The sequence below is a fragment of the Gouania willdenowi genome, unplaced genomic scaffold (genome assembly GCF_900634775.1).
Source record: "Gouania willdenowi unplaced genomic scaffold, fGouWil2.1 scaffold_305_arrow_ctg1, whole genome shotgun sequence".
Taxonomy (NCBI): Eukaryota; Metazoa; Chordata; class Actinopteri; order Blenniiformes; family Gobiesocidae; genus Gouania; species Gouania willdenowi.
The window spans coordinates 30,001-39,039 of NW_021145066.1; the positions used below are offsets into that span (position 1 = coordinate 30,001).

The 9,039-nt window shown below is 38.2% G+C and overlaps 1 long non-coding RNA gene and 1 other non-coding gene across 2 annotated transcripts; one reads left to right on the forward strand and one right to left on the reverse strand.

Moving 5' to 3' along the window:
• The first annotated feature begins 1,098 nt into the window (after positions 1-1,098).
• On the forward strand, positions 1,099-1,823 carry LOC114459364 (uncharacterized). The gene is made up of 3 exons (XR_003673323.1): positions 1,099-1,261; positions 1,458-1,658; positions 1,811-1,823. It is a non-coding gene; the product is annotated as an uncharacterized LOC114459364 (long non-coding RNA).
• A 4,666-nt stretch (positions 1,824-6,489) lies between these two features.
• On the reverse strand, positions 6,490-6,562 carry trnat-ugu (transfer RNA threonine (anticodon UGU)). The gene has a single exon. It is a non-coding gene; the product is annotated as a tRNA-Thr (tRNA).
• Positions 6,563-9,039: the final 2,477 nt, after the last annotated feature.

Here is a 9,039-nt window from a genome sequence, read left to right on the forward strand (position 1 = left end):
TGAGTTTAGGCACCATCTATTTTATGGCATCTGAATATCTTGCCTGCAATAGATGCAAGAGGAAGGTCATCAGCTGGAGCCATGGCATCATTTCACAGCTTGATGTTGGCCACAGGATGCAGTTTCCATCCATTTTAACATCCAAACTTGCTTGTGATATGGAGGTTGTGAGTTTGATGCCTGGGAAACAGCAGCAGTCAGATTCAGAGGAAGCTGCAGGAGCGTCACTCTGAAATCTGGCTGCAGAAGACGGTGCAGTACCTGACAGACTGCAGAGGAGTGAAGAGTGCCATGGAGAAGGGTCTGATTAGTCCTGTGACATTTCCACCCACACCTGCAATGCTTACTGTTCCTAAACACAGGTGGCTGATGCAGGTGTACGCCCAGGATGTTCTTCAGAGGCTGGAAGAAATTAAAGCAGCCATCACGTCCCAACTTGGCCGCATTTTAAAAATGGACTCTACGAAAAAAGTTGCCCGCAAACTTGCAGGGAGGAGCTTTGGAACTGCGACCTGGGTGACAAATGTTGGAAATGAGCATGGACAGGTCATCATGTCTGTGCTCACTGCCAGTGAGGGGTTTGGCCTCGGGCCAATGATTGACGGGCTGGTCAGGAGATACAGGATGGCTGGGATACCTCCTCCTGATGTGCTCTATGTCGACAAAGACTGCTGTGGCAACAGCTTTCTTAGGAGAATGTTCGAAGAATGGAAACATCTGAACATCCGGCTCGACATTTGGCACTTTATGAGGAGGTTTTCGGTTGGCTGCACAACTGATTCCCACCAGCTGTATGCCACTTTCATGGGTCGCCTTAGCCACTGCATCTTCATGTGGGATGAAGACAACCTGAAGGCCCTGAAAATAGCAAAGCAGTCAAAGCTAGAAGCTAAAGGCCGAACTCCATCTGAGGCAGATGTACTCCGGTCTATCAACCAAAGTGAGCTTGCCCTGCACTGCAAGAGGACCACCCGCGGTGTTCGGGAGACACAGGTTCTCATTGAAAGGCTCATCCAGGGCTTGGATGGTGACAACGGTCGTGACACTCTGGGAGTCCCACTGATAAACTCAGCAAGAATGAGTGAAATCATTAAATCCCAGAAGAAACATGTCACCTGCATCCAGGATCCACAAGGGATCCAGCTTTACCTGCAGACGGGAAATGTCCTGAAGGGAGGTCACCGTCTGCCCACGTACCGCTGTGCCCGAGGTTCTACGTCACTGGAGTCTTTTCATCTTCACCTGAACCGTTTCATCCCTGGTAAACATTGTCATACTTTATTTGTTTTTGTTTTTCTAACAAAAGTATTTTGTGACTACACTGAAATATAACATGACGGATCCTAAAGAATCAGATTAATTGCAAGTCTTCTAATGATTATAAACAGAAATATGTTGTTGGAACAATATGTATGATGAATATTTTTTTATTCTCTGTTTTCTGAATTACTTTATAGGGACCCTGGCAAGTGATGTCTTCTTCCAGGCCTATCTTTTGGATGGGCTATCAAGGTGGAATGAGGACCGGGCTGTGGCAGCATCAAAGGATGAGCAGTCGTGCTCATACAACCATCTGCTCCGTCATGCTGCTAACACCCTAGCAGAGGAGGTTCTGGGCGAAAAGATCATCCCTTATGTCGGGCCAAGACAATACACAGGTTGATTATTGTTATATGATTGTTTGTTTTTGATTTCTTCAACTTATGCTTTCATCTAATGTTTAACTTTTTTGTGTTCTTGTTTGTGCTTTTTCTTTTCTTTTCTTTTCTTTTCTTTTTTTGTCTTGTTTTGTTAAATAATCATTTTGAAGGTGAGCTTATAGGTGTGCAATACCTCTATCAGCAAATTGGCAAAGTTCTGCAGGACTACAAAGTGGTCATTGAAGAGTGAGACCACTGAAGTTGAGATAGATGAGGGCTTCACAGGACATGACAGTACCCACACTAGAGGCAGAGCAAGCACTTCTCGCCTCACAAGCATCTGCAGCTGTTCCTGGTTCCTCAGCAGCTCCATCTCCTCAGGCTACTGCCTTTGTGCCTCCCATTCCCCCCGTTATCCCTCTGTTGCCAGTGACTCAGTCACATGTCGCCTCATCATCAGCTTCTGCAGCTCCTTCACCTGCTGTGACCGCTCTGCTCCCCCATTCCACACAAACAGTTTCTCCTGCAGAACAGTCTAGTGAGTTTTACACAACTGTTTCTAAAATCTCACGTTTTGCTTCTTTTTTTAAATTGAAAATGTTTTACTCTAAATACTTGTCTTTTTCTTTTAGCATCAGCGCCATCTACTGATCCATCTCCACACTCCTCCTCATGCCATGTAAGAAGTTGTTTACCTTAAAGAAAAACAAAGAATAGCTTGGATTGATGAGTGTTCACTGCTGTCATCAGTGCTTCTTTTTTCTTGTTTTTGTTTCAGGATTCGGTTGGCCCTGATAACATTGAAGGGTATGGCGCAGTGCAGGATCTGGCTGATTACTTGGCTGGACTAAGAGACCACCGTCTTGCGCTGACTCAGGAGGAATGTAGTCAGGTCATTGCTCTGTGGCAGGAACTGGGGGAGTATGACAAAAAAAAAACTGTCTACCCAGCTCGACACCAGACCAGCCTGAGCAAGGGACGATTCTGGGCTACGAAGAAGATTGTGGCTCCAGGTGTGGAGAGCACCAAAAGGTGAATTAAACTAGGAAAACACAATATCTGGGTTATGTAAAAAAAAGTTAAATATAATGTAAGTCACACATTATTGTAATGTTTTTAAAGCATACATTATTTTTAACTACAGGTCTTTCATCGGGGCTCACAGTCCTGCACAGTGGCCCGACTGCAACAGAGTGGTTGAGGTGATCTTTGTCAAGCTTTTTGCCATCTACCCGAGCACTGTGCGCTGTGAGGGAAAGAAGCTGTCAAGATACACTGTGGTGATACGCACGTACAAAAACATCAGGGAGTGCGTAGTCACAAACGCCAGGCTGATGAGCGAGACCACTATACAGCTGTCTGAAGTAAATGCTGCAACAGTTTCACAGTGGTGAGTAGGATTTACTGTACATAAATATACATATTTTATGTAGAGCTGATTTTAATGACCACTAATTATGAGACTTTTTTTTGTTGTTTATGAAACTTTATTACATATTCCAGATTAAGGCCTCGGGGACATATTTGTCTTATGTAAATCACATCAAAAGCAAGATTACATTTTTTTGTGCATTTTACAATGTAGAAACTTTTGTTTTCATATAAATTATTTTGTGTTTTCATAGGTACTGTAGGCGGTGCAAGGCACAGGAGCAGGATATTTTAAAGCAGGGTCTTCCAGCTTTACAGGCCCCAATGGCAGCTCCATCAAGACTTCCACCTGCCCTGCAGAAAGGACAAACTTTTACATTTGGCTCTTTAGCTCAGCCTCATCCTTTTGTGCTGCCACCGAACACTGCTGGGCAGGCACAACTTAAAGGAAGACCACCATCTCAGCCACCACCACCACCACCACAGACATTGCTCTTTTTTCATCCTGTTCCACCTGCCCCTCCAAAACCCTTAATTACTTCCCCTCTAACATTTCAGACACAGGTAACACCTCAAGCGGTTCCCTACACCACACAGCAGTATAGGAAAAGAAAAATGGTGGCAGAGCAGTCAGGTATTTTTAAAAGAAAATACACCAAAAAGAAAGACACTATAGTTTGCAGCAAGTGCAAAAAGGACAGGAACCCTCCTACACATCGCCAGTATTTTGGCAACTGGTATTGAGAAGAGACTGAGACTCAGTCCTATGATGAGTGGAGGGATTTACTGGAGGAGCGCAATTATGGCAAAAAGTAAATATCTATATCTAATGATGGTCCTAACTAATTTGTTATTTTTTTTAATTTTTTGAAAAAATATGCCTCGCTATAGTCTTTTGATTTTGGGTGATTTTTAGTTTTTGTCATTTTTTGTGCCTTACTGCTTTCTAAGTCCTGTTTAAGTATGTGCATTATATTTGCAGTAGTTTTTATGGTGTAAAGATGGTCCTAACTCAATTTTTTATTATTTTTTTATTTTTTATTTTTTCTAATTTTGAAAAAAAATGCTTTACTATAGCCTTACTTTTGATTTTGGGTGATTTTTGTTATTTGTCATTTTTTGTGCCTTACTGCTTTCTTACCCTAGTTTAAGTATGTGCATTATATTTGCAGTAGTTTTTAGGGTCTAATGGTGGTCCTAACTCAATTTTTTTTTTTTTTTTTTTTGAGAAAATATGCCTTGCTTTTAATTTTGGGTGATTTTTGTTTTTCGTCATTTTTTGTGCCTTACTGCTTTGTTAGCCCTGTTTAAGTATGTGCATTATATTTGCAGTAGTTTTTATGGTCTAATGATGGTCCTAACTCAATTTTGTTTTTTTTGAAATTTTTGAGAAAATATGCCTTGCTATAGCCTTACTTCTGATTTTGGGTGATTTTTGTTTTTTCTCATTTTTTGTGCCTTACTGCTTTCTTAGCCCTGTTTAAGTATGTGCATTATATTTGCAGTAGTTTTTAGGGTCTAATGATGGTCCTAACTCAATTTATTTATTTTTTTAAATTTTTGAAAAAATATGCCTTGCTATATAGCCTTACTTTTGATTTTGGGTGATTTTTGGTTTTTGTCATTTTTTGTGTTTTACTGCTTTCTTAGCACAGTTTAAGTATGTGCATTATATTTGCAGTCGTTATTTGGGTCTAATGATGGTCCTAACTCAATTTTTTTTTTTTGAAATTTAAAAAAAAAAAAGTGACTTGCTTTAGCCTTACTTTTGATTTTGGGTGATTTTTGGTTTTTGTCATTTTTATAATACTGAGTTCATGATACTGAGTTCACGATACGATTCTCTCACGATTTATTTTACAAAATGGGACTGTAGACAAATGATGACTAAAAAATATTTCTTTATTTTTTGGGGGAAAAAAACTAGAAAATACTGTACTATTTTTTTTTTTTTTTTGATTGTTAAAAGAATCCATTGATAAACTATTCAAAACAATTCAATTGAACTAAAAATAAATCTTGAATGAAATAAATAAAGGAATAATACAAATGAAGAAGAAGCCTATTAATTTAAATTCTGGTTCTCTAGTAAACAATGCAAAACTACATAATAGTTCTTTTTCTTTTTAAAAGTGCAACTGAAAATGTATTTTGTGCCTTAACAATTGGACTTAAAAAAAAAAAAACACTCTGCACTGTCTCTTACGTCAGATTTGTTTAGACCAGCAGAGGGCGCTGGTAACCCAGTGGTTGGTTGGCATGCAGCTAATTTACCGGTGAAGAAGAGATGCTATGCTAGCAGACAGAGCTAATAGAAAAACTTGACTTTTAAAGATATTCACGTAATATTACAGATATTCTTTTGGTGCTAAAGGGGTAAGGAATCATTTATGAACATGTTTAAGAGTAGAAGGCGGCCAGAAAGAAAGTAGTAGCAGATTCTGCCCGCCGCCAAAACCTCTGGAAGGATAAATAGATAGCGGCCTCTGCGATTCATTTTTCAGAGTATCGATGTGAACTGTGATACCTATGAATCGATTTTTAACTGCCTTACGATTAATCGTTGCATCCCTAGTGATCATGAATTAAAATGATGGTATAATTGTAAATATGTTGCTGTTGTAATTGTAATTACATTAGAAATGAGTTCAGATAATTTACATTGTAATAGTAATTGCCATGAAAAATCTATAAAAATTATAATTTAGTGCTAAACTGGGGAACCATGGTACAGTTCTATGTACAGTTCTATATATACTGTATGTATTTTGAGTGATATTTTTGGGTGTGACCAATACTAGAGTATTATGTGGCCCACGTCTGGTCCAAACCAAAAGCTAATAAATGATTGCTAATCAGGATGCAGCAAGTTAAATTTACTAAACAAGAAATATTGAAAAAAAATGTTAAATCTTAAAATAAGAAGGTCCTGATAAATATTCTAAAGCGTTAAAATAAGCAGAAATGTATGATTATTAGATTAAATTACTTGAAATCAAACTTCCTCCAGCACAATAATAAGTGAAATATACTGACTATAAACAAATTATTATTTATTTTTTTATTTTATTTTATTTTTTTAATTTTGCAAATGAAAGCTTTGGAACAAGAAGAAAACAACTAATCTAAGTAAAAACTGACTCAGTAATAGTGAAAAATTGACTCATTTTGAAATAAACTTAAATCTATATTAAAACCAAATTTTTGTTCTTAGAATAAACATTTTATCAGAATCACAACCAGTGATACACTCCACAGGCCAGTGAAGTCTTTGGTACAGTAAGTGGACTGAAGGAGACCACGCCCCCTGCTGTCACAGCTGAGAGTTACACTGGAGAGTCTTCAGCTCACTTCCCTGGTCCTCTGTAGACTTCACAAACCAGGAACGCTTTCCATTCAAACCAATCCTAGAGAGGTTAAAGGGTGTGAACAAAACCCTTAGCCCCACCCCCTTTGACCTGTAGTTAACAGCAAAAGAAGGCCTCAGTGAGAATTGAACTCACGACCCCTGGTTTACAAGACCAGTGCTCTAACCTCTGAGCTATGAGGCCCTGTGTGTGACAGCATAGATGATTTTTCACATGGCAGATATACACCACACCACTTACATGTACAACTGGGCATCACTTTTTTTTAAGTTTTGGGGGCGGGGCTCTAAAAATCCATCTCATGGTGTAACTTTTTTCTCTTACAGTTCCATCTTAATGTCAACAGTTATGATAGTGTGTGGTCTTATTTTGGTCCTCAGTTATGAGGGAATTCCAACTCCGTCATCAAATCTTTATTTTTATTTTTTTACCAATTTGAAAGGCTACCAATCAATAGCCTTTGTTCAATCAGCTCTCAACAAACACCCATGTATCTTAACCACATGCTAGTTGCGCTACAGTTGTTATATCATGCTTTAATTGTCTACTCCCCACTTTCTAGGTGTTTTGAACCGTAAGCGCTTTAACTCGTAACCAGTGTTGTGTGAGTTACTGAAATAAGTAATGCGTTACTGCAAAAAGTAACTTTTGAGTTACTTAGAATGAAAGAATATATTATTTATTTTGGGTCATTTGTGTCCGTACAGCTTCATATTAGTGCTGTAATAATATAATAATCCACTGTTGATCAACTGTGCCCCTGTATTAACATTGTTTTGTATAAAAGCCTCTGATAAATGAAATGTTACTGTATCCAACTCTACAGTTTATAATCATTTACATTAACAGAACTAAACTCTGCTCAGTATTAATCTTTACAAACACCAATCTGACTGAAACACTAAGTATTCTTTCAATACCAGTTTATTTATCTGAGACCAGCAGAAACTGTAAATGTTACAAGGAATTGTGAAATAAATAACACACAAAACAACCTGAATATTATTAAAAATTAAAGTGGCTTCAGCATCATAAAACAGTTGTGTTTAGCCTTAGAATGTTCCCTTACAGGTTAAGTACAAAAACTAGCAATAATGTTCAACATAAACACAAAAAACCTTCTAAAATAAATAAATGAAAGCAATCTGAATTAACATTAGGAATACATTTTGACCAACTCTGCTTTACAAAAACTGCCATAAAACAACCATAAATGATGTGCATTATAAGCACAAAGCAGCTGCTCCAAAATTAAAACAGTATTTTTTCAGCCTTAGCACAATAATGTAAAGTAAGCTGTGTGTTTTCCAGGTGCACATTCTGCTGTTGAAAATGCTTATAAAAATAAATGTGGAAAAACACATTCACAGTATTTTTCTCAACAGTCACAGTTCATTAAAATCTATACGCTGTTGTTTCGGTGCAGAGGCTTCCATCACATCCACCAATGTAGCGTTAGCTTAGCGCTTCACCGATGCATCGTTTGGAGACAAATGACTAAAATAATACGCGTATTACCACTCTGAGAAGCTCGTCCTGCTCTTGACTCGCTATGATTGGTGCACGTGATGTAAACAGAAACATGCTGACAATGCTTCTTCTTCTTCTTCTTCTTCTTCTTCTTCTTCTTCTTCTTCTTCTGTTTTACCGTGGTTGGCACGGCGTCCCGCAAAAATATGTAGAGCCACTGTAAACAGGAAGTACACCGCAGCTAGCAAAGTAAGGGACAAACGCAGTATAATGTAACGGTAACGGCGTTATTTCTTTAAAAAAATATTGCGTTACAGTACAAGTTACTGTAAAAAGTAACGCACTGCTCGTAACCATATTTTTACACATTTTTACAGCATCATAGGTCAGTTTGCTCAGCTGGTCAGAGTGTGGTGCTAATAACGCCATGGTCATGGGTTCAAGCCCCATACTGGCCAGATCTTGGCAGTTTGTAAATGAAAATGGTATTATGTTATTGTTAACCATCTAACCATTAGAAACATAGCTTATTGGGTCTTATTTCATCCGAGCAACCAAATTCAAGGATTCACAGCCAGCAGAGACACTCTATGAGGTGTGTGTATTGTTCTTTAACATAAAGTTCTATATTTGGTCCTGTTTACTTTCTCACATGATTAAAAACCACATCATGCTTCACTTGAGGTGAACCTAGACCCACATTTTATAGAGGACCAGAGTCACTTGTTTGCTCCATACCAGAGTTCTAGTGAGCTTTCACATATCACAAACAGACCAGAACTATCAGAGGAAATGAAGCATGGTGCTGATCACAGAGGAATGTGTGAATGTTCAGCACAAGCAGCAGACACTAACTTATTCAGAGAATACATTCTAGAGAAGTTCATGTCTCCTTTGAGAACTGGAGGTAAGGAACCACTGATATACACTTTTTTCTGCAAAATACTCACAATTTCCAACAAGAATAAACAGAATTCTTCTTCAACACCTCAGACTGCTCCTTCCTGATATCATTTATTCTAAAATCAATCACAACATTCTTCACGTGTGGAAACTCTTCCTTCCAGGTCTGATATCATGTCATCAGGTAAACAAAGAACCTTTTACATTTTTGTTGATAATCATCTGAACATTTTTCACAGATTCATCTCCAATGATCAGCATATGAGGATCCCTCTTTTTCTGATGTA